Source organism: Eupeodes corollae, chromosome 1 (assembly GCF_945859685.1).
Source record: "Eupeodes corollae chromosome 1, idEupCoro1.1, whole genome shotgun sequence".
In the NCBI taxonomy this organism is placed as follows: domain Eukaryota; kingdom Metazoa; phylum Arthropoda; class Insecta; order Diptera; family Syrphidae; genus Eupeodes; species Eupeodes corollae.
This window is the reverse complement of record NC_079147.1, coordinates 188,837,184-188,864,812: the sequence shown is the minus strand read 5'-3', so window position 1 is coordinate 188,864,812 and position 27,629 is coordinate 188,837,184. Positions and strand designations below refer to the sequence as shown.

Below are 27,629 nucleotides of genomic sequence, written 5' to 3'. Positions count from 1 at the left end.
CCACTTCTAAAAGCTTTCGACAGCGTATGGATTGAGGCCCTCATCCATAAGCTCTACAGCCAATAATTAAAATTTTGTTTTGTTTTCTTTCTTCCAGAAACTTCTTCGTAGAAATAGATAGTTGCAAGTCAACGATTAGAGACGTAAAGGCCGGAGTCGCCCAAGGATCAAAACTTGGACCGTTCCTCTACAGCCTGATGACATCTGACCAGCCAGTGCCAAATGATTGTGAGAACCTTCTGTTTCCTCCATGTTTCCTACGATCGCAGCCCGAAGAGTAGAAGCACACATAGGTTAGGTTGGAGTGGCTGTCCAGATGTTATCGACGCACGTAGACCTCAAGGGTCCATTGTGATACCACTAATGAGGTTACTCATGGGAGAGTAATGAATTTAAACCAACCATTTTGTACGTTTAATAAAGTTAGAGAGACGTTTTGTGTCAATCGTCGCCAGTTCAATGGTGTTATTGAAGAAGTGATTACCGAGAAAGTAATTCCTTCTAATGGAGAGTGCTGGACATGTACATAGAAGGTGTTGGACTGTTTCCTCTTCCTCCTCGTCTATGCAGCTTCTACAGAAGTCATTTGTGTAGACCCCTAGCCTCAGAGCATGTCTTCCTATGAGGCAGTGTCCCGTTATTACTCCAGTTGTAGAGCTTATACTTTGTCTGCTCAGTGATATCTAGCCTTTTGACCGTTTTAAGTCAATACTTGGCCATATTTGCTTGGTTGCTAGGCAGATGGTACTTTGTGACCATCTAACATTTGTTTTTTCTAGAGCATATTGCTTGAGAAGATATTTGCATGTAGCAAGTGGTGTTCCTATGTAATGTTTTTGTCTAACCTTTAGCATAAGTGTTCCGTTTTTGGCGAGCTCATCGGCTTTGCAATTTCCCGGAATGTCTCTGTGTTCCGGCACCCAAATGAGGTGAATTCCGATCTGGGATATATCTGAAACTGTCTAGAATAGTAGTATGTCCAGTATTGTTACTGGTCCATTGAGAGGTGGCTCTAAGCCTCACACAAGATTTACCATCTTGTCCAGTGCGGTCCACCATACGATGGCTCCATAAATGAGTATCGGCCTGATTACCGAAGTGTATAGCCAGTGGGTTATTTTTGGGGAGAAGCCCCATTTTGATCCTATGGCCTTTTTACAAGTAAAAAGCGCTACAGTAGCCTTTTTGACTCTTTCATCAATATTTGCCTTCCAATTTAGTTTTTTGTCTAAAATGAGGCCCAAATATTTAGCTTGGTCGGAAAAGCTTAATGGTATTCCTCTAATCTTGGAAGGGTTAATCTGAGGAATTTTATATCTTCTCGAAAAGAGTATTAATTCTGTTTTGTGTGGGTTGACGTCCACTTGAACAGTTCCTTGCACAGGCATCAAGAAAGATAATCACCAAATTCGCCAGCAACCCTAACCAATTAATGAGAAAAATGACCAATCAGGAACGACACCCGGACATGAGATGCCTTTGTGGTATGGATATCTTGGACAAACTCCCCATTTACGACGACGTCTACTTCTATGCTGGCCTGGAGTCAGCATACTACCGCGGCTGAACGCCGCCACACCGAGCCAACTACCATCAGGACAACCGGGACTGAACAACCCGAGATGAACCTCACCAACGACACTCTTTTTTTAGCCATCGACTTCATGTTAAACACATGATAATTTTTGTAATTTACAAATATATAAAGTTATGCCCCTTTGTGCCAACAAATGTTTTAATTTAAGTTATTTTTAAATATTATTTATGTTAGAATTAAGAAAAATGTATATACATTTTTTATGGTTCAATAAATTAAAATGTAAAAAAAAAAAACAATTTGCGAATTGGCTAAGATAGAGTTTTGACATAACTTTCCAACAAGCTTGAAACATTTGATACATTGCATTAAGTACATTGTAATCAATGTACTTAATAAAAATAAATATAACACCCTACTCCGCACAAGTTAATAAATGTAAGTAATATTATCTTTAACGTAAATGTAAATTAATATTGTTATAAATAATAAAACATTAAAAAATATATAATCTTATATTAAATATATAATTTCGATTTACATTCAATTTAATAAAGTTTCAATTTATATCCCTGTGCAGTTATTTAAATAATAAATCAACTGAAATTGTATTTATGTTCAATTTATACAAAAATTACCTGATTTAAAAATTTAAATAATACAAAATAAAAAAATAAATAATAATATAATGAAATACTTTTCCAATGTTGATTTTGAATGATACGTGTGTAAACGTTGAGTAAAAACAAAAATATGAAATCTACCTATATTTTATCATTTACAAAACAATACACTCAATTACACAAAATAAAATCTCATTATATCAATTTGGGCACATTCTTCATACTTATTTATTTTTGATACAAAATAACAACGAAAAATGTGTATTGAATACAACAAAATATTTAAATAAATAAATATGAAGCCAGGTACACCTTGATAACATATATATTTCATTTTCCAAACGATGTGCATGATCAAATTTAAAAAAACAACAAAATTAAAAAGAAAAAACATATGAAATATAAACATACACCAACTTTACATAGATATGTATGTTAATGTATGTATGAACAACAAGTGAAAATTCAGGATAAGCGTATTAAAAATCCGTTTCCCAGGGAACTCGATGAAAGTAAAATAAAATAAAAAAATAAACATAAAAATTAAAACACATATTCACACTCATATGAAAATCACCATCAGGATTCAGGACGAAAGAAGAAATGTATAAATACATCAGAAGAGATAAATCCAGGATACCAAATATGTATGCAAAAAAAAAATATACAATTGTGATAAAAACAATAATGAAATTGCATTCACGGTTTCCAGGACGATTCCGTCTATTTTTGAGTTGAAAATAATTTATTATATGAAAGTGTTTGTTTCGTCCTTTTTTTTTTGTTGTTGTGTTATTTCTATATTTCATTCGTTTGTTTTCGTGTATGTTGCAACATCAAACAAACGATAAGAGCACGAACACTCGTTTGGGGATTTGAGAACACAACCATCAGGATACACGAAAATGATAAAAAGGATAGTTGTGGGATACAAGCGCTAGCTTTATAAGGTATATGTACATAGGTATGTATTGATATCGACGGAAAAAACAAACCAACAAAAGATTATTAAAATTTGTATACCTATATGAAGGTATAGTCTTGGCTATGTATAGGACAGAACCAGCTAGGCCGAAAAAATATATTGTTTGTTTAAAAATATAACAGGGACGGAATTATGGAGCGATTAGGGAATTAGAAATCCCTTATGACCTTTGAAGTACTACAATAAGCTTTTATGTTATGTTATTACGTATCTACTATAATCTACACTAAATTACACAATGTTGGTTTTTATGAATTTTTTATGTTAAAAGAATAGTAAAAGACTTTAGGCTTTAGAGGCAGTTCCATTTTGTGACTGGATTATGTTTTCCCTTAAAAAAAAATAAATTGAAAAATCTTGTAAGCAAATGTGCTTTATAGTTCAAATACCTTTCATTTTATATTTTGAAAAAAGGATGTCTTATGAAGAAGTTTTCAGATATTTGTTTAAACATTTTTGATCATGTAGGAATTAGTTAAGGTGAATAGTTAACAGTTCGAAAAGTTCCAGGAAATTTAAGCTTAATTCTTATCGAACTCAACATTTTTTTTATAATTTGTTTATTCAAAGAAATATTTAGACCTAAAATCAAGTTTGTAATTTAAGATCTTCACACTTAAGGGCAAGATGATGCGAGTTTATCAAACAAAAATTTAAGAAAAGTTTGTTAAGACAGAACTAAGAGCAAGCAAAACTTAAACTTGCAAGCACACTTTTTAATATCAAAAACTGAGTTTCTAATTGTAAACAACAAAAAAGGCATATTTTTAAATGTTTAACAACTTGTAAAACCATAGTTTACATTGTAAGCATCAAATTATTATGATTAGTCAAATGTTCAAAAAACTTTTGGACATTTCAAAAGTAAGTTTCCTGATAAATTGTACTCTTCAAATATTAACATTATCAAAAGTGTCTAACAAAAAATATGATAGGTTCATTCTTTTTTCTGATTTTAGAATAATGAGTGGTCTGGGTTAATACTATCAGTTTCAAGATCTTAAAGAAAAAAAAAACACGATTTTCTGTGCATAATTCCTTGAAACTAAAACTTTCCACTTGTTAGTTCTGAAGTTACTAAAACTTTGGAAAGATTGTTCTATTTTTTCTGTTCATAAAAAAGGAGAAAAAATGTGTTATGAACTATAGGCCCAAAGCCAGTTTTCTTTAATTCTCAAGCTTTTCGAATGCATTATCTACGACTTTGTCTGTCATTGTTGCACTATTTTTGCTTCACAACAACATGGCTTCTTAAAAGGCAGATCAGACTACAACCAATCTTACTGAATTTGTGTCTAAGACTCTGAACGAATTAGAGACAAAAATTGAATTGAATTGAGTCATGACTAAAGACTTAGGTAAAGTGTTTGATAAAATAAGTCACCAAATTATTTATCTTAAACTTAAAGCCCTTGATTTCACAACCTTTTCTATTTCATAACTCCGATCGTACCTATAGAACCGTCGTCGTCGACACAGAGTTTTTTTCAGTATTTCAATTTCTGATCCTATTTATGTAAACTCAGGAGTCCCTCAAGGGAGCCACCTTGGTCCTCTGATATTTATTTTAACTATCAACGATGTTATTATAATTTATAATTCACATCACACCACATGCCTCTTTGTACATCCTTTACTAACGGGGAAGAACAAAATAAAACCAATGTACAAGTGCAACTGATTCCCAAAATACGCTGGTCAAACGTATCTGCATCCAACTATAGAACACGTTTAGGTGCACTTCTGATGATAGAACAATAAGAAAATTGAAAAAGCATTAAGGAGCATGCCATATATCGAATAACAGTTAAAGACAAACTGAATATAGAGAACCTTGGTTTGACAAGGAATGCATGCAGGCGAGAAGCCTTACGCATGGCTAAGCGCTTATCGGAAGTATAATACAAATTTTGCAAAGGACCGTTACATGGAGTATAATCAGAATTATAAACTTCTCTATCGAAAAAAGACTATTCGGAAGCGCAATCACATCAGCTTGCTAAGTGTAACAAGTCGTCTGAGTTTTGGAACCTGGTCCAAAAACTTAATTTGCTCCAAATAAGTTTCTTAACCAGTATGCCAAACCTGTCTTCAAAAATAATATTTTAAATGCTCCAATTTCAAAGGAAAAAGTGTTTATATCGATAAACAACCAAAAGGGTATAAGAATTCTACAGATACTTTTGGTGTATTTCTAACAACAGTATTCAACCAGATCTTTGAGGAAGGAACTATCCCAAATCAATTCAGCGCTGCCTTGATTTTCCCAATCCACAAGAAGGGAGGACTGAAGTTCCAGAAAACTACAGAGCAATCGCGTTTTTAAACTCGTCCTAATATGAGATATTTACATCGATGCTGCTCAGTCATTTAAATGAATGGATACATTCTAATAATATGCTTAGTGAGCTCCAAGCTGGCTTCAGATCGGGATACTCCACCGTACTCCGCTCGATTGCTGACTCGTTTCTATCAAGGAATTAGAAACTTTTTGCATTTTTCGTTGATTTCAAAGCTGGATGACAATGCCCTATTTTACAAGCTTTTCCCGAGATGAATGTCGCTTAAGTTCGGTACAGTATTGGAAAATTTATTCAAGACTACCAAAGCATCAGTATGGAATGGCCAATGCTTATCAGAATGGTTCCAAACAGGGCTATGCACTCAGTCTAAACTTGTTTGCACTCTTTATTCATGATATAGTCGAAGCATTACCCGCAGGAATTGAGTACACAGGCGTTAACATTAAAGCTCTTCTTTTCGCTACGACATAGTTCTGCTCTCCTATACTCCGAAGTCCTTTCAGCTTATGAAAAATCAGCTTGCTGGATATTGTAAAAGATGGAACCTAGTGGTAAATGTAAGTAAATCCAAAGTGATGGTTTTTAAGAGTGGCGGTGAAAGATCAGCAATGGCACTACAATAGTGAAAGAATACAAATATCTAGAAGTCTGCTTTACTAAGAAATTGAGCATTAAAAAACATTTCACTGACAAACTTGTTAAGGCGAAAAGAGCTTTAAACGTAGCAGGGAAGCAATGCTTTAATAATAAGGAAATTACGATTACCAGTAAATTCTAGGTCTTCGAAGCTGTATCGGAATCAGTTATGTTTTATGTGGCGCAAGCTTGAGGAGGTCGGAAATATGCTCAGATTTTACATAAAATGGATTTTCCACCTTCCTTCGAGCACGCCAAACTACATGCTGGAAACAGGTCTATCGCCTTAACTTATAAAAACACTCAAGCTGCAAGTTATCGTCTCCCAGGGAAAGTAGTTCTTCAAACAACCCAACACGGAGCAGGCCAATAGCTCGCTGCACCGCATGATTTACAGTAGACTAGGCTACGACCTCCGGGAAAGAAACTTCTTCCACGACAAATATACCATCTAACAAATTTCGTGCATGTTCCGGCTGAGAGGAGAACTCCTTAATCTGAACTACATTCCTCACCGTGAGGACTTACCGATCTTATCCAACCTGTACAATTTGAAGGAGTGCGAGGATGTTTTTCATTTTGTTGGACTATGTGCGATATTGAGAGAAATAAGAAGACTTTCTTTCAAATATTGTTATCATAAGCATTCTACAGGAAATGGATGTCACATAGTTATATGCATATTAAAATTTGACAAGAGTCAATCACATCTTAATCAAAACTCTGGGGCTATATTCAAGAACTCAGTCAACCCAAGTCAAAACCCAATTTTAGGACACTGAGTTTTAGTATCTACAAAAACGTATCTTGTTTTTTTTTTGAAATGCGAAAAGAATTACTTCTAAAAACTATAACTTTTAAAAAACAATCCTGATAAAAATTTAACCATTTTTCTACTTTTCAAACTTTGTAAGCACTTTTAAGCAAAGTTGTTTTAAGTTTAAACTTAAACTGAATATTCAAATAACCTGTGCTGCTTGCCAGAACAGCTGTTTTTTTAAATAATTATAAGAATTGTACCAACTAAGAAGTTCTATTTCAATAAAGCTAGCTTTAAATTTTACAAAAACCTAAGTTTTTTTATTTTACTCAAGCAACAGGTCTCGAAATTAACCTAATCCTTCACTGGTTTCCTTGAGGTGCCGACTTTTTATTGCACCATTAAAATATTCAACAAGGAACCAAAAAAAAAACCTAAAAGAAAAAACTACTCGTTCGCTGTGCCTTACGCTTATGCTTGAGGCCCATTGACAAACTGACAACTCCCACATCTACAAACAATGCATTTACTTTAGAAGGAACCCTCAAGTGTACAACTGAAGCATTGTATAGTAGGATCCTATCCACCTCCTACAATATTGTGTCCTTTCCTTCAAAAAAAAACATAAAAGAGTTAAATTCCGTGCGCACCTACGATAAAAAATAAATATCATAAACAAAAACTGATACACAATAAACGAGTAAGTTGCATCCCGATTCCCGACTCCCTACCAACTTCACCAGGCTTTGTCCTCAGACAGAATACTCAGAAACAGGCTTCCACAAAAACACAAAAAAGAAAACAAAAACAATACTTAAAGCATATTGTAAAAGGATTAAAAAACAACACACAACAGGAAGAAAATTCACAAATTACTCCCAAAGGACACCACAGCGAAAACGAGTCATAAATTTTCCGCGCAAATATACACGATGATGTAAAAATAATGGGCCTTTTTTTCTGTGTGTGTCGGGACCGTCGGCAACATCGTGCGCGCTTTCTGTTATACAATACATACGTATAGATCTCTACGATGTCCTTGCAAAGTTATGTATAGTAGTGATACCGTACAATGCAGGTTGAATAATATGCCGCTTGGTGCGGCTCATATTGTTTTTTGAGTGTTTTTTCTTTTTCCTATCCATAGTTCTCTCGTTTCTTTTTATTCGAGAATGACGGATGCATCATTTCTTTTATCCTGATGAAGAGTAATAATTTTTGCCATTGAAAAGACCAACCTGTTTTTTATTATTTTTTTTAATGTTGTTTGATTTTTAAGGATCATCGTTAAAGGCTGACAAACTATTGTTAAATTTTTATTGTTGAAGATTGAATACAGTAGAGATAGATTTTTACAGACACACAGGTTTTTAATTAATTTTTAAATGTCCTTATCTATGAAGCTTAGAAATTATACCTTTTATGGATTAAAAATAAATACTTTTTTTTCAAAGCTTACCATAATAAACATTTTTAAAGAATTTTCGGTCACTTACCTGGAATGAAAAAAAGGTAATTTTTTAATTATTTAAAACATTTATATTCAAAATTTTAAAAACTTAATTAATGATTAATTTTATTAACTTAAACAAACAAAAAAACAGATGCGATAATCTCAGAAACTATTTAAAGGATTTTTTTTCATAATTTTCGATGATTTGGCAAATTCACTATTTTTTGGTACTTGTTGGAACAGGCTGAACAGGTGTTACCTTTGTTCACCTATTTGAAGAGTTTATATCTATCTCCAATTATGTATGTGCTTTTGCAAATAAGTTTAAGTTTCTGAGGCCCCTTTATGTGGCAATATTTTAAAGCTTAATTAATGTTTAGTTCTGGCCCTGATAAAAAACCATCATTTATGTTAAAAAAATGTGTGTCTTATATTTCTTATCCCTTGCTTCTTCTGTTTACCGAGTCTTATAAATATTCATACCTAACGCCTGTTTATAAAAAAAGTTATAAAAATTTAGTTATACGATTTACATCATATAGCAAAATTGTCTGATATTCATAAATTGGTTAATTCCCTTGGAGAGGAACTTGCATTCTACCTGCCGTTGCCAAAACAGTTGCAAAAGTCATAATTCAACGCATCAGAGAACAGCTTGAGGCCACACTCGGTGCCGAACAAGCAAAATTCCGCGCTGGATCCTCCTGTATTGATCTTATCAACACGTTGCGGATTATTATTGAACCGTGCGTTGAATATCGATCACCACTACACCTGCAGTTCCTCGACTTCGAAAAGGTCTTTGATAGCGTTAACAGGGAGTACATCTGGTTGGCTTTGCGGAGGAGAGGCATCCCAGAAAAACTAATTGCTATTAATAAAGCAACATATTATGATGCCGTCACGTTCTGCACGATGGTAGGTTGTCAGATGATTTTGAAATCCGTAGCGGACACAGACAGAGCTGTATTCTGTCGCCAATATTGCTTTTGTTGGTGTTAAGCGATGTACTGCGCTCAGCTTTGTCAGATAGCGGAGGAATCCAATGAACTTTGACATCCTTTTTAAAGCATTTGGATTATGCGGTCGATGTCTGCTTACTCTCTCATAGGATCATGGATCTCCATCAAATGACAACAAGTGTGGAGAGAGAAGTTGTGGGGCTGAAAAATAATTCCGGCTAAACAAATAAATATTTCCTCGCAACCGGTGGAAAAAGTGGATGGCTCTCAATACCTTTGAAGTATCGTTTCTATCGAAGGTGGAACCGAACAAGACGTCATCTGCCGCATCGGTAAATCAAAACCGTCGTTCGGTTAGTTGTCGAAGACTCGGAGGAATAACTCTATCAGCTTAAGAACAGAGCTGCGACTGTTTCGCACAAATTTCGAACCTGTGCTTCTTAATGGGTGCAGCACTTGGAATGTTACTTCAGTCATTACAAGAAAGCTGCAAACCTAAGTGAATAGATATCTTCGTAACATCCTAAGGATTTTCTAGTATATCAAATGAGGTCTTTCATAGAGACAGGTCAGGAACCTATAGAATCTATAATACGAAGGCGTAAGTGCCAATGGATTGTACATACGCTTTTAAAAGGTAACGACTGCATTGCAGGCCAAGCAATGTAGTGGAATCCGCTCACACAAGAAGGAAAAACAGCTGAACGACCGAGAAGCAAATGGCACAGGACAGTCGGGGCGGAATCAGCGTCACTAGGCACAAGTTAGAGGGAGCTAAAACATACATCTCGGAAAACCGTACACGATGGCGCGTAGGCATAGTAGACCCCTAAAGGTTTCCAAACGGACTTAACAGATCTGAGAACCTAAGGTAATAAGTAAGGATTGTAAAATCTAGAAGCTAAATCAATTTTGGAAATGGTGCAATAAAAATCGTTTGATTTTAAATATTTACAAAATGTAAGAAAATGTGTTTTCCGCGCAAACGTTATGTGTTGAATTCGTCACATTTAAGGAGAGAACTCAGTTATTCTGACCTTTCTTTTTACTAGATTCAAAATAAACGTTTAAGAAAAGCTAATAAACATCTGGTTTCGTCAGAAGATTTTCCCGAGAGTTCCCTTATGTTATTAAAATCCTATCCTTTTGATTTGATTTGTTTGGGTGCAATACTTTTTCGTTCGAATTGATAGAATATTCAACGACGATTTTCAAGGTATATTAAGTCCGGCTAGATTAAGAAGAAATCTACGCTTTAGAACTATTTTTAGCATTTCAAACTATCAAACTATAGCGCTTAAGGTTCTTTTGAATTCCCAACCATTTGCAAGAAGGCATTTTGTACAATAGTGTTTAAAAGGGTAACAAGTCTGACATTAGTAGTTACAGACAAATCTAATCTTTCCTTTAATCCTATAACTTTTTGAACAAGTGTTTTGTGATACAGTTTCTTCTTCAACTCCCAAAATATTAAATGTAATCAACAAAATAGTTTTATGCAAAAACGTTTTTCTAATCTATTTGCATTTTTTGCATAAGTGCTTAAATACTTTAGAGTTCGATCAAGAGCTCAACTGTATTTTAAACTGATTACTTTAAAGATTTGATTGAATTAACGTTAACATCGAACTAAGTCTGATGGGAATTGTGTTTCTTCTTTAATTCATCACACGGATTTCTTCAAAAAGGTATTATCAAATTAAATTCATTGGAAGTTTTTTATCCAAATTTTGTACTGCCAAATCAGAAGTTCCACAAGGTAGTCATTTAGGACTACTACTTTGTGGACGATAATGTAACATTTAAGTCTATGCGAAAATCGAAGTCTTATGAGTCACAAAAGGGCGGGTTATACCTTAACTCGATTTAATATCAGGCAATGAATTCTTTTAAAACATATGATACATGATTTCAAGGCAGTTTTTATTGTACAACCTAATAAAACTTGAACTTAGGAAATTGAACCATTTTTGAAAAATGATAGCCCGCTTGTAAAAAAAATTTAAGCAGATATATTATTTGGCCTATAAGTATTAAGAATCAGTAGAGTCAATATTTGTATTGATGTCAAAATTTTGTTTCTTTTTTTTTTACTGAACGGAGGTATATGTAGCATAATTTCCATACAATTTTCCAATCACTGAACGAAAAAAGTCATCATATTGACTATCTTAGTAGTTAATATGACTATTTATTGGTCTATTTTCAGCCAATAACCGCGATAGTCAATATAACAATTATCGGTTGTCAATTTTGAGATCCGAAATTTGAAAACTTTAGTTGAAGGAAATTGGAACTACGGTTGTCATTTTGACTAATGTGTTACTCAATACGACAACTGCGGTAGTCAATATGATAACTGCGGTAGTGAATACGGCAACTGTGATAGTCAATAGGACAACTGCGGTAGTCAATATGACAACTGTGGTATTCAATATGAGAACTGCGGTAGTCAACACGACAACTGCAATAGTCAATAGTGCAACTGTAGTAGTCAATATGAGAACTGCGGTAATCAATATGACAACTTCGGAAGTCAATAGAACAACTTCGGTAGCCAATACGACAACTGCGGTTGTCAATAGGACAACTGCTGTAGTCAATATGACAACTCCGTTAGTCAATATGACAACTGTGGTAGTCAGTACGACAACTGCGATATTTAATAGGACAACTGCCGTAATCAATATGACAACTGCGATAGTCAATAGGATAACTGCGGTAATCAATATGACAACTGCGATAGTCAATAGGACAACTGCGGTAATAAATATGACAACTGCGATAGACACTAGTCAATACAACTGCCATATTTAATAGGACAACTGCGGTAGTCAATACGACAACTGCGGTAGTCAATAATGACAATTGACAATAGTCAATATGACAACTGCGGTAATCAATATGACAACTGCGATAGTCAATCGGACAACTGCGGTAATCAATATGACAACTGCGATAGTCAATAGGACAACTGCGGTAATCAATATGACAACTGCGATAGACACTAGTCAATACAACTGCCATATTTAATAGGACAACTGCGGTAGTCAATATGACAACTTCGGTAATCAATATGACAGCTTCGGAAATCAATATGACAACTGCGGTAGTCAATACGACAACTGAGTTAGTCAATAGGACAACTGGGGTAGTCAATATGAGAACTGCGGTAGTCAATATGACAACTTCGGTAATCAATATGACAACTTGGAAGTCAATACGACAACTGCGATATTTAATAGGACAACTACGGTATTAAATATGAACATTTTTGTTGAAAACCGAAATCTAATTTGAATACCGGGTAGTCAATATAACAATCCTCGATATTCAACCGAAGTTGTTCTATTGACTACTTTTGTTGTCATATTAACTACCCAAAATTTATAATCAAAAGTTGTTCTATTGTCTATCCACAAGTCATTTTTTTAAAATAAAATTGTTATATTGACTATTTTGGTAGTCAATGCGACAATTTAGCCAAATTTCAAGTTGACCGCCGATGATTGTTAATATCACAACTTTTTTCGTCTGTGGTGAATTGATACAAAAATTTAAATTTCTTTAAATGTTTCTGTTATCATATCAAACAAGAATCAAAGGTTTCGATTAACAATTAGATTAAATAAAGACTGTTTTTTGGGTGATGCATTACAAGTATTAAAAGTATAAGATCTTAGCGCAACGGTATTTATTTATATTTTTTTGTTTTTTTTTTGCCCATTTTGACTTTTTATGCAAATAACTATTTATGGATCCTTAAGTTATAAATACAAAAAAATAAATAAATTTTTAAATTTTACCCAATACCTACTAAAAAACAAAACTACCAATTTTTCGTGCTTTTATCTTGAACGAAAGTATATTTCCTTAAAGGAAACGCTATTTAACCTGAGTGTCCAACAGCAGGATGTTAGCCTTTAAGAAATTGTCCAATATCAAAAATGTTGCGATTTTCGATTGAAGACAGAAGCAGTTCCATCAAATAACTCAAATTCTTGAAATTTGGCCTTATTTCACAACAAAGCGTTATAATCATAAAAGGTAAAGATAGAATCGCTCTCCCAAAAATAAAACTTTTTATTTTATTCCTTAAAAAAAATGTTCGCTGTTAACTCTTGAGCTTAATCTTTTGGCTTTTTAACAGTTTTTGTTATACACAAATCGCAGGAAACACAAATGTGTATGAATTTCGGGACATCCATTACCATATAAGCAGAATTTTTGGTAATATCAAAATATTAACTTCTGAAACAAACATTTTTAGTTTCACTTTGTTCTTATAAACATTAAGTGAACCTTATTTCTTAACTCTGACTGCACTTTTTTCAGATGAAAGCTTTACAATAAACCAACACCAATTTAACATCACTTTCGCAACATCATGACGTAGTCCAATTCCAAGGATACATCCCTTTGAAACACCATGCGCCAGATGACAAGTGCAGAGGAGCTCATTCACAACAAAAAGATTCATTAAAATTGTAACTATCGGTAATTTATCAAACCAGAAAATGAACAATATACACACTCGACACGAGTATGAGTGCAAGGAAGTTAGCTGATGAAAAAAAAGGACATCCTCCATTCACACGTAACACATTTCATCTACCATTGTATTTTTTGTTCTCGAAAGAGTTAAAAAGCTGTTAAATGAAAATGTGTCTTCTTGAAAAATGGACTCTATAGATCATCAAACCAAGGGTTGTGCATCAAGGACCATGTAATTTAATTTTCTTTTTATTTCATTGCTGTTGATTTGTCAGTTTTAAGCAAATTAGTTTAAAAAAAGTACTTCTGCTTGTGCATTGTTCAATGAGATTAAATAAACCAAAAATAAAAACAAAAGGATATTTACACAAAAACACTGTTAGCAGACAAAAACTTACAAAACATTTGAATCTAGACTCTTTTTTTGTCTTCGGTAAACTTTATTTGTCTTTCCAATATGTTTCTAAAGCTCAACAATAGCTGAGCCAAGGATTGTAAAAGTGTTTAAATAAACAAAATAGGAAACTCGCTTTATGGATACCAACTAAACTGAAACTGCTATGTAGTTCTTTTTTTTTGTATTTTGAATTATCAACTTACAACATTGAGACCATGTCCAAGTATTGTTTTAATTTTTTTAAAATTATATTTAGCATGAAAATAATATAATTTTGTTTACTAAATTCTATATTCTTTTATTTTATACATACCTAATTACAAAAAATGGAAAAACACTCATTTATGAAAATTAATTTAATATAAAGCTACCCCAAAAAAACACAGTTGGCAACCATAAATACGATGGAAATGTATTTTGTAAATGAATTGAATTCAAAGGTACAATGGAAAACACATGCATACAAGAAAAATGCTGAAAAAAGGAGAAAAACGAATAAAAATCTCCATTGGTTGAATATCCTTTCAATTCATGTTTCAGAATACATATAAGGATAAGGATAACAATGTAAACATGACCGCACTTTCTTGCTCCCTATGATGATGATGATGGCAATGATGGTGAAAGAAAAATAACCATAAGAGTACAATAAACAACAACAAAAAACCTCCTGTCCCATCAATAATGTCAACAATATGTTTTGTGAGGACGACTTCTAGTAACGAAACAATCTCTTGTTCACATTTTCTCAAATCCTTGCGACTCATCCTCAAATAAATAGGATAGAAAATACCATAAAAAAAGTCCTTATTTCCGAATATGGTTTTTGTCGTCTTCTTCTTCAATCGGTAGTCCTTCGAGCTTCGATCTATAAATTAATATCCCTTTCACCTGATATCTTTCACATCGTTTGTTAAACTTTTTTTCTTTGTATTTCTTTTTTTCTTTTTTCGTCCTGATGATGATTCCTGATTTTCTCTCTTATTATTTTGTTGTTTCTTCCTTTGTGTACATTGCAATGGGACATGATTTTGGTATCCTGAGGGGTTTTTTTTACTCTATTTTGTCTTTTTTGTTTGCAGGAGCTTGTTATTGAGAATAATGCGGGTTGTTGATGGCACTAATAGAGAGAGAGTGGGGGTGAAAGAGGTCGTTCTGCTGCTGTTGCTATTGCAGCAAGGACGCGAAAAGAATAGAAAAATATTTTATGAATTAACATTAAGGCCTCGTGGATATAAATATTAATATTGCTCTAACTCACGATGAATAAAACAAAAACTTGTTCTTCTTTTCCTTCGTTTATAGAGCGAGGGTAGTATGAAATTTTTGAAAAACAATAGGGAGAGGGTTGGGGTTGTATGGATTTTGTTTTTTTGTTGTTGTTTTTATTGTTATTTTTGTTTTTATCTATATTGACAAAACTTAATGGAGAAGGAGATTTTGTGTTGCATCTGGGTAGATTCTCAGGGTTATAAAATGACAAAAGAAAAGTACGGAAAGTGTTGTTAGCCTCTAACACCTCTGTAAATTAAAATCACTTAAGGTTCAGTGGCGAAATTGAGATTTGGGTAAAATAAGGAAGGGTGGTTGTTTTTCAATACACCGAACCAAATTTTTTACAAGAAGCTGTTTAAGTTCTTATAGGGATACTCATTGGTGGATTTTGGTTAGTATTTTATGGAATAAATAGGTATTAACGTGAACTTTGGAAACTTCTTTAATTAATTGATTTTTTTTTAAATGTACATTACCCATTCTTTGAAATACCGTTTTTTACAGCTTTAAGGACTCTTATAAACAACTTAAGGAAAAGAGAACACTTAAATTATTGAGCCATACAGAGTTCTAACACACTAAATGTGGACCTTACAGCTTTTATCGATTTTATCCGAGAATTGAGCTTAGCTTGTTAATTACTAAAAACAACAGAACGGGAAAGATGGGTTATTATAAACATTTAAAAAATATTAGCTGTCAGGCTTTTCAAAGTCAACAATTTCAATCGTCATTTTAAGATCATTAATCTTTTTAATCTCTTATGTTTAAAACAAACACACACAATTTGCTTAGACTTTAAAACCTTTTTAACTTTGTTATTATGCAGACTTAAAATTAATGTAGCAAAATAAAACCAAACGAAAAAGCAAGAAAAATCCTACACCCCTCCCCCCGCAAGTAGCGAATTATTCGTTATGAATTATGATATAACAGATGGCAAGGTACTAACTCCGCTGAAGGGAACTGCTCGGAAACTTTCATCACCAACAACAAACGCAATTGTGGGGTGCAGCCCAATAGCTCAAGTTTGGGGTGGGTTTAATTATTAGGAAAAAGTGATTAATCGTTACATTAATTTAATGTTATCAAAAATTAATTTCGATTTCAAAATAGGATGTTTCTAAAAATAAGTAAAAAAATGATTAACAAAAATTAAATGGGCACCACTAATTTTTCGTTTTAGAATTTAAGCAAACATTTTGGATCGGAGCCAATGATGAAGGATTTTTAAATAAATGCAAAAAAATCACACTCGAGGAATTTCTGGTCAATTAGAATTTTCGCTGAGGAAATTTATACAAATAGGAATAGACGAAAGATATTTTATGAAATTTCTTAAACAAAAAGCTGTACACGCTGTGCTATTAGCCCTTTGGATTCTCTATAATTCTTAAGTATTTAGAATTTCAATTAAAACGAGTTCCAGGTGGAACTTTTGGAGATAAAAGAAGTTTTTTTACCGGCTTAAAGAAAATGTAATATCAACATCTGATATCCGTATTTTCTCAGATAGTCATTCTCCTATGAACTCTGTTTCAACAAACTCTTTAAAAGTTCATAACTGTAGGTCATCTCTAATGGATATGGCATAACAGTTTACATTCCCGAAAAATTTAGGGCCGATAAACTCACCAGAAATGGTACAGTAAACCCCATTCTACTACGTTTGGCTAATGCTGGAATACCAATCGCTATTGATAATATAAGACGCTATTAAGAAGGCAAACATCAGGTCTAGACTAGATTTAGATTTAGATTTAGCGGTAAGGTGTTTGCTATCTCTAAACAGATTGCATATAAAGGCCCATTTGAGAGTAAACGTTTTGCGAGTGGCTCTCAAGCTGCTCTCGAGAGTGAACATAGTGTCAAGAGTAGCTCGCGGAGAGTTGACTAATTACTCTCGACATTCAATGTTTTTGAAAGTCACTCGCAAGTGTACACATGTGTTTAAAACTATCCGAAATAAGCTAGCAGAATACCAACACAGTTTGTATTTTGCGAGTAGCTGTCGAGAGTAAACATGTCAAAGCAGTGGAAATTGGAGGAAACTAATCAACTTATTGAAAAAAAAGAGTCAGTTGAATTATTGTTGAGAAATTGTACATACTGGATTCAGAAAAAGGTACTGAAGGCTGCGTACAAATCACCGGCACAGTTCATACAATTTACTTTTAGTTTTTCCTTCGAAAATGATTTGCGATTTATATGCTTACCGGACGCTAAAAATCTAAGTGTTACCAGTATACGCTCGCATACTGGTACTGCTATCAATTACTGCAACCAAGACTTTGCCCTTCGCGACGTCACTGAAACTGGATTGTTTACTAATGGGATTGAGGGGGGTGCTGGTGTTGTGCACCCGAGGCCGTTTTGGTGTCGATGCGGCCCCCTCAAGAGACCTTTCTCTTTTCGACGTAGAGTCCTTATTGGACCTTGTTGTATCAAGTATGCTTTTAGCCCATTCGACGCTATCGGTTTGCTGCGGTGTCCTTTCAGTCCCCGATGATGCACCAGAGGCCTTTAAGATTTTCGCGCTTGCCGCCTTTGTCTATAAAGGCATTTTGAGCGTTTCCCATTTCTGGAAGTATTCTCATTAGTAGTGGTAAGGCCATTTTTCACAACCCTGCCACTACTGAAATTAGGTATCCTTACCTTTATATTCTCTGCTGCAGAGGAGGGTCCATGGTTAGCCACTACTCCCTTATCTGTGTTGGCCGCAAGAGATACGGCAGCAGGCTTTGACGAAAAACTCCCGCCCGGTCCTGAAGAGATACCGACACGGGTCGTTTAACACCTTAGATCCAGCCCAATAAAGATGAGAGGGGGTTGGGGAGGAAGGGAAAGGGTGAGGAGGCATTTTATGTTAATTTATTATTCTGATGTGTATGGAAAAAGATTGGGATTCGGTAACAGCAATTCAGTTAGGTTACCTAGAGTGAGAAGGAGGATATGGGATAGAACCGCTGCTAGCTTTTTCGCCATTACAAACGTGGGAGGTGGGATGGGAGTTGGTGATAAACGTAGGCTGGTATGCCTTGTTTATGTGGGAATGGATGATGATTTTGGGAAGGTAGAGGAATAGGAACGTCCTTTAGTTTCAGGACTCATCTGGAGAAAATTCTCGAGGATCATTAACTTTACTCAGCTTCTACGTACAAATAAACAAGTTCGAAGTTTAGAGTAGAAGCAGACCCCTCACTGAATTGGTTACGACGGACGATCTACCCACGGTTTGCAAAAATATTTTTTTTTGTATTCTTCTTTTTTAAGAACAGTGCCGTCAATTAAAGCAACTGTAACCCTTAGCTTGTAAGAATACATGGAAAACTGGTAACATGCTAGCAGAAAAAATCTATCAAGTGGACACGATTATGAGAGTACCCTCATTAAGAAAACTCTCAATATTCTAGCAGAGAGCTCGCGATAGCAAAATTTCTAAACTTTGGCTCTCAAATAGACAGTATCCCGAGAGTTGGTCTCGAGAGTTAACTAGCAGAAGTTTCAAATGGACATGCTCCTTAAGCTCGATAAGCGGTGTCATAACTGTCTAATAGGGAAGCTTGCCATCCAGCTGGGATTTTTCTCTAATGAATTTTTCATAAGCTTTATTAATGAGGAAGGGGAGGAAATACTTCTTCACCTCCTTTGTACATGCCATGCTCTAGCTCGAAACACATTAACTCAATCAGTCTTTCACTTTTCTAAAGGGTCTGAAAGTGGTCTCCTTGAGTTCTAAAAAAGACTCGATATTCATGAGGGTATCACAACAGGCCATTAAACTGGCTTAAGTGTGCCCTACTCCATCACGGACAGCAACTTTAACCTAAGCTAATCTAACACAATACAAGTAACACAAGGTTCATTTTTCCAGGAAACCAAATATTTTACACATTTCTGAAAGGTTGATTTAGTTATTATTCTGTTCCGCCATGTAAGATTTAATAGACTAGACGCTAAGACGTGTATAGGCATTTCCACAGAATCTTTTATTTTCAACAATTGAAATTTTTTTTTTTATTTTGAGGCACATCTATAAACAAACATTTTCTTGGTTGTTTATCATCTAAATAACAAGAAAATACTTGCGTGATTCATTTTGAAACATCGTTAAAAAATATCTTCAGTTCTGTGCAGTGCAGTGGAGATGTGTGCATTCAATGAAAAACCCTCATTTCATACAAAAATTTGATTTTGTACTGTCGTAAAAACTTTGAAACTTAAAAATTTCGATCAACGGTTTTTTTTTACTATTGATTATTCGTAAAATTATCATTCACAATCATTTATTTTTCTGTAAGATCTTATCGATAGGTGTGCCGCTAAAAAAATCACATATTCTATACCAATCACGTTTTCAATTTTAAGCTTTAAAATGACATTATTTATTTTTAAATAGAGGCACATGATCCAATTAAATTATAATTGATTTATTGATTGATAGAGAATAATTTAAGTCTATAAAATACTATCAGAATTGATCGTTGAGAACGTTATATAGAGAAAAAGATCAGATTTTAATATTTGTAAAAACGGAGGTACTCTAATTAAATTGCTTTGTACTATTTTGTAAATGGTAGCACACCTTTCTTTCGAGGTTTTTCTATCAGTGTATATTATAAATAATTATAAATTAATGATGTTAAGTTGGGTCAAAGGTCGTTGAAATGTTTTTTGTTTATAAAACTTAATAAATTTGCATCTGGAACGCTTGAAATTTACAATATTTAAGCCTATTTTTTATTAATTTTAATTAAAATTTTCAATCCAATCAAGTCAAAAGTAGGTTATATAATTGAAATAAGTCATGATACGAAAATCTATCCACTTAGAAAGTGCCAATTTCATTTCTAAGGCTTAATATACTGTGGTAACATGAGCTAAAATCGAGATCTCGGTTCCACACTCAAATATTTAAACATTATGGAACACACAATTAAATACGTTCTAGTTTCTTGCTGATCTTTCAAAGAAAAAATACTTCTCATTTATTGGAGTTAATTTCAAGGCCCCATTTGTTGCAGAAAATCTCTATGCGATTTGTCATAGATTGAAAGTTTTCTAGAGATTTTGATAGTATCATAAGATATTCGGCATACAAAAAAACATTGATGTTTAAATCAGCGATAGGTATTTCTACAGGAAGATGATCTTTGAAAACGTTTATAAAGAGGGAAAACAAGTCTCAAAGGGCAGCCTTGTTTGACTCCATAAACTGTTTCAAACCATTTAACACCATTCCACACAGGTGCTTTTGTCTCTGATTGCAATTCTTTTATAACATCTACAAATTTCGTTGATAGTTCCAATTTCTAAAGCTTATATAAAAAAGCATTGATAAGGTCGAAGTCAGTCAAAAAAAAAAAACAAACATTTCTTTTTTCTCCTTTTCGAATGGATATTGTCGTGAAAGCATGATCAGGCTTTAAATAATTTCTTTTGAAAACCAGCCTGAACGTCCGAAAGGATATTGCTTACATCGTCCCAGATCTCTTATCTGTTCACAAGTATACCATAGAATAGTTTTATGGATAGAAAAGATTACCTACACTTTAAACGATGCACTGATGGAACTTTACCTTTCCTAGAAAAATTCCGTTGAAAATTAATTTCAGTTGCAAACGAGATTTGTTGATATCAAATGAGTCTGCAGTAATCGGCACGAAAAAGTTTTTACACTTTACTTCGAATTTCTAGCAATACAATAATTATGAATCGCGTCTATAACCGAAATAAATTGGCCTCAATTTCAGTGCATGTTGATTGAGGTTAAAAAACAGTGCAAAGTATAATATCCAGTAATACACAAAAAACTGTGTGCAAATTCACTTCAAAGATCTACTAAATCCCGAAACAACCTTAGCAAACTGGCATTATGCAGTTCCTCGGTTTGAGAACGACATTTTAGACCCAGAATTTAGTATGCATGAACTTAAACAAACTTCATGGACACTTAAAGATGGGAAAGCGGCAGGTTCATATGGTATTCCAGTAGAGTTCTACAAATACAGAAGCGTCACACTGAAGGAACATCTAATAACATTATTTAATAATGTTTTTAAGGGGAATCTTTCGGTAGATGTATTCAGGAATGCTCTTTTCTAAATGCAACATATAAGATCTTCACAACAATGTTGCAGAAACGACTTACAAGATGGATTACAACGCAAAATGTGCTAAACGAGTGTCAAGCTGGTTTTAGATCCGGATACTCTACAATCGACAATATCTTTGTCCTCAGGAGCCTTGCTGAAAGCTTTTGCATGCACGGTAAAAAAATGTATGTATTCTTCATTGATTTCAAAGCCGCTTTTGACACGATCAACAGAAGTGCCTTATTTTACATATTGTACAATCTGTGATTTTCGTTGAAGTTCGGCTTAATACTCGAAGAGTTGTACAGAGGAACACGGGCTGCAGTTTGGAATGGAGCGGAACTTTCGGATTGGTTTGCAATTTCGACAGGAGTGAGGCAGGGATGCACACTGAGTCCTAACCACTTTTCACTCTTCATAAATGATCTAATTGATTTTCTTCCTGGAGGAGTTGACTTTGCGGGAGAGCGTATTAAAGCATTGATGTTCGCGGATGATATAGTCTTGTTTGCTTACTTCCCAGAAACACTCCAACTTATGATAAACAAGATTTAAAATTACTGTTGTTTATGGAATTTGGTTGTCAACACTGAAAAATCCAAGGTGATGATTTTGAAAAGAAGAGGTGAACGAACCGCATCGATTGAAAAGTGGGTGTTTAACGAAGAAGACATTGAATGCGTCAAGGAGCACAAATACCTAGGCGTCATCTTTTCGACCAACAGTGCAACAAGCAAAAACAGTTATAAATATAGCATGGCAAAGAGTTTTTATGAACGTCACCATAGCTGCAGCGGAGAGTATTCTTTTATACGGCGCCCAAGTTTGGGGATGTAAAAAGTTTCTCACAGTGGATAAACTACTAAAAAGAGTATTTCGTATGCCATTGAACACAACAAACTATGTTATTATGCTAGAGACAGTACTTTCACCTCTTTTCGTCAAAACTCTTAAACTGCAAGCTGAAAGTTTTCAAGATACCTGATTCCCGACTGGTCAAGAAAGTAGCTCTTAAAGCAGTACAAAATTAAAATAACTGGTACAGGGAGTGGAATTGCCTCGCCGTAGGATGTAACGTGGAGTTCAATTTAAACGTGTGAACGAGATTTCAACAATAGTTAGACTCCGAAGCGAACTTATAAGCTTGAATTTCATACCACATAGACACGATTTACCATTGGATTGCAGTATGTGCAATCTTAGAGTAATAGAGGACGTTATTCATTTCGTTGGAAAATGCCCTACTTTAAAGGAAACAAGAAGGAGCTTTTTTGGAAGTGACTTTTTATCAGATGAGCAAGTTGTTGCCTTGCTGAATGAGATGAATGTCGGCAATTTGTGCAAACATTGCAAAATCGCGTTAAGTTATAGATCTAGAATTATGAACGAAGATTTCTGATTTATCAAACAATCATAATCCACTTAAATTAATTCAAACTTAAAGTTAAAAAAAACAACAATTTATATAAGAAATTGCACTACTAAAATATATGTAGAAACTTAACTTGATAAATTCAAATTTATGTTACAAGTCTTGAATCTCATCAATTTTCGACACCAAACAGTTATTTGCTTAATATTCTTTGATTTTTTTGTTTTTTTATTGTAAATTTTTAAAAAATTAACTTTCAAAACCTGATGGGCCCATCAAAAACCCTGATGACTAATAAACCAACCTAAACCTATCATAAATCGCATTCCCCACACGATATAATAAAAATTACTCTTTTCAAAGTTTATTCGAGTACTTGTTTTCTAATCTTCCCATTCTTCAGATATTTTTAACAAGCTCATTTCCCTGTCCTATTTCTGAGTCGAGTCTTGAAATATGAAACTTTTTAACTGCTTAAATAAATTACTTTATGAAAAATGTTCTGAAGCAAGAAAAATTAACATGCTCAACAATAATATGTCCCTAGATACCAACTATGCAAATTCACAACTCACCGCATACTCTAGACATAGACAAGACACCACTATACTATGTATTTATGATATTCTGACAATGATTTTTGTCAAATTCTCCGAATCGAAAACAACACGATACTCCCTTATCCAAAATACATTTTCACTTCCTCCTCCAAAAAATAAAACGAACGAAAAACAAAATAACAAACAGGAATAATTTCTATCGCGTTTATTGCGGTCATTTATCATCCAGCTAAAGTCGCAGAGCTTATCTCCATAATACCGTATGTCAGTTTTTTGTTTTTCATATATAAATTGTAATATACGAACGTACCGTACGTACCGAGGGTTTATATCCTTGCCAACCATCAGATTCGTCAAGGAACGCAGCGAAAAAGGATTTCCAATATCGAAGAGCAAAAACCGAACAAGGGGATGGTTTAAAGGTTGCACGACGACGCGACACTGTGACACGTCCACGTGGCAACATTAAATTCTTCCAAAAAAAAAGAAAACTTCAACCACTGTTTAAAGGAACGAGAAAAACGACACAAGGACACCCTTTTTAAGGATTCTAAATGTCGAGTTTTGTAAAAAGGAAAATGCACAATTGTAACTGCAACTTGCAGTGGCACACTCTTGGGCAAATGACTTTAATCAGTCGAATAACACGGTCCGTCACTTGAAAGGGAGTGAAAAGGTATAAAGAAAGTCGCACTTGTCCCATTTAAGAGGGTTGTCCTTGCCTCCATATAAAACATACCCATCATGTGAGATATTCCTCTAGCAGTTAGATTGGGGTATTTTTCGACTCATTGATATAATACACTCGTGTACCTTACCTAAAGCTATAGAAGATCTGCTGTTATTCTAAAGAAAGTGGGGTGCTGATTAGATAAATTGCCTTCAATGCCTTAGGGTACAATCAATCTGAAGTTGAGTGAGGCGGTAAGTGAGTTGGCAAGCAAGTGCGAATCGAGAGTCTGTATGCCATGTGGCTATGTTGCTGTACATACGACCGAGCTACGCGACGACGACGACGCCACATAGTATACGTTTTGTACGTGGGTAGGTATTGGTTTTTCTTAATGCTCGTTTTAGGTTTAAACAAATGCATAGTAAGCTGTTTTACAAGGGGGCTGAAGAAAAAATTGTGTTGATTGCTGAAAAAAATACAGAACCATGAGCGGGTATTTTATCCGGATTTTGGTTTCTTAAAGCCTCAAGCATTTTTGTTCTTCTAAAAAGTCACCATGTTGAGATAGAGAAAATGATAAAGGGCTTTTAAAGATAGTGCTCAGTTTCTTTGGTTTTATCATAATCTTATTAGACCATGGAGTTAATCTTATTTGGAAATGTTTGTTAGTTCTTAGGCAGGTAGCGATCAGGATAGTTTTTAAGACTTAAACCATTTTTATATTGTTAAGGGATACTATAAATAGAATAACAATACATTTTCGGAAAAAAACCTATTGAGGTTTGAAGTTTTATTCCGAAGAGTAAGTGGGTTTAACTTTTATTGAAAAATGTCTTAAAAAACTAACTTTCAGAAATGTACCTAGTCCTTAATATTAAAAACTAGATTTTGTTTAGTTTTTAACTTGCGAAATACTGTAGCAGAGATATTATCAAAAATATTAACAAATGGAAGCAATGCAAAATTCTACAAATATCTTTGTTAAAAAACGTTGTCAAGTGTTTTTTTGGTTTAAGTTCTTTAAAAAGTCCAATTCTTCCCTGTTGTTCAATATTTCTAAAAGTTTAACAAAATAACCACACTTTGTGTAAGATTAAAAAGTTTAAACTCAATATTTTTCTTCGTTCCCAGGAAACTTCAGTCGAAATCCAAAAGACAGTTGTCAATATTTGTTTTCGTTCTCCAAATTTGCATCAGCATTTCCTGAAGGTCTGTTATTCAGTTTTAAATAAAAGTGCTTTTTGCATCTTTTGATCTTATAATCTTTAACACAAAAAGTGTCTAAAGTTGATATCTCTTGTGGTTCTTGAGATATGACTGACGAAAAATGCTAACACGAACGTACGTCGACACAAAGAAATCTCTCTAAAAACCATTAACGTTATAAGCTCAAACTCAAGGGGATAGACACAGTGTAAGCATTCCGAAAGGGAGAGAATTCCTGAATATTAGTTGGGAAAAACGGAGTGTGGCAAGGCATTCTACATTTGTGTAGTACGGCTAAAGAACGAATCTCTGTACTTGACAGTACGACCGAAGTTGGGATCGAGGGTATATTGATGAGCATTTCTAGAAGTACGGTTGACCTGTTTAAGGGGAGAAATGCAGCTGGCTATTTCTCTAGAGCATACACCGTTAAAATATTGGTAAAAGAGGGTAAGACAAGAAACATTACGAATATGGTCAAGCGACGTAAATAATCCGATGATGATGATGATATCACCAATTAATCTATATTCTCTACGTTAAATACTCTTCAAGAGGCTCAAATAAGTTGCAGGAGCACCAGCCCAGATATGGGAGTTATACTCAAGCTTTGGACGTATATAAGTTTTGTAGATAACAGCCAGATCAGAGGGGGAGATAAAATTCTTGCAAACATCTTGCGGCATCTTTGGCGACATCGCGTATGTGATCATTCCACAAGAGGTGGTTGGTGATACACATACCGAGAATATCGAGATATTCAGTCCCCAAGTTCTCACTGCAATTGCCATCCATGGATAATGGCAAGGGGGGTACAGCTCGCTGTACAATGCTGTTAGGGTCAGAATTTAATGAGGTTACCATATTTTGGCTTTGCAGTTCCACATCCGAAGAAGAGGGATGTAATACTGAAAACGAATATGAAAATTAAAGTGTAAAATTAAATTAAAGTGTCAGCGAAACAATGTTTTGGATTAGAAGTTGCAGACAGGAGATCATTAATAAAAATGATAAACAGTGTTGGAGATAGAACAGAGCCCTGGGACACACCACAATTTATTATGTGATTTTTAGACTTGAACCCATCCAATTCTACTTGTATTGAACGATCCGAAAGGTAATTACTAATCCAATAAAGCAGGGATCCATGAAAACCGAAAGCACGCATTCTCGATAAGAGAACCTGATGCCTAACCCTATCAAATGCTTTTGAAATACCAAGTGCAATAATCTTACTTTCTCCAAAACGATGTAAAAATTTGCTCTACTTTTCGGTGAGATGAACCATGAGATCACCAGTGGACCTTTTGTTGCAAAAACCGTATTGTCGGTCATTAAGAAGCTCTCGATCTTCGAGATATTTCTTGAGCTGAAAGAAGGGACGTAAGTGCAATCGGTCGGTAATTAGACGGTAAAGAAGATTCGCCTTTTTTGGGAATAGGCTGGACAAATGCGGTTTTCCATCCGCTCGGAACGAGACCTGAATGAAGGCACAAAATAATTTCTGACTTTTATTCGATGATCGTTCCCATACGATTTTTGTCTACTTTTTATTGAGAATTCGTCTAAAATATGCCTTACAGATTCTACTTATGTTATTATCGAGTTATTGAAGAAGAAGAATTCGGTAAAAAAAATAATAATGGAAACCAGGTTAGTCCTAGCATTTTAAGCAGTGGTGGAGTTAGAAACTTTGAAAATAAAATAAAGAAAGAGTTACATTTAAAACGAATATCAAATTCTTTGAATTCTAGGATGAATGTTGAGCAAAATTTTGAGAATCTACAAAAAACCGTAGAGGAAGCCCTTCGTAGCAAAGACTCACAACTGTGCCAGAATGCTATGGATGCTGAATATCACTCATTGTTAGATAATAAAACCTGGGTTTTAGTAGATTTGCCAGCATCTAAGACCATAACATCCAAGTGGGTTTTTAATATCAAAAGTGGTAAATGAGCAGTTCAAAGCTAGACTAGTAGCTTAGGGCTGCAGTCAAAAGTGTGGCCAGGACTTTACTGAAACTTTCCCTCCATTCACCAGGTATTCCACAATGAAGCTGGTACTTGCCTTGGCCGTAGAGTTAAAATTGCTCGTACACCAAATTGCCATAACCTCTGCATACCTCAACAGCAAAGAACATCCAAAAAACGTATGTAAGTTGGTAAAAGTCTTGTACGGACTTAAGCAGTCCGGAAGGCAGTGGAATCAAAAACTAAATAGTATCCTGCTGAAAATTGGTTCCGTGAGATCTTCCTACGACAATTGTATTAATACATCATCTGGTCAAAATGAAATTAA

At 34.4% G+C, this 27,629-nt stretch overlaps 1 protein-coding gene across 3 annotated transcripts in view; it reads right to left on the bottom strand.

The window, feature by feature from the left end:
- LOC129938510 (protein sickie) overlaps positions 1 to 27,629 on the bottom strand; it is a 518,418-nt gene that overhangs the window by 469,961 nt on the left and 20,828 nt on the right. The gene's annotated exons all lie outside the window — the stretch shown is intronic.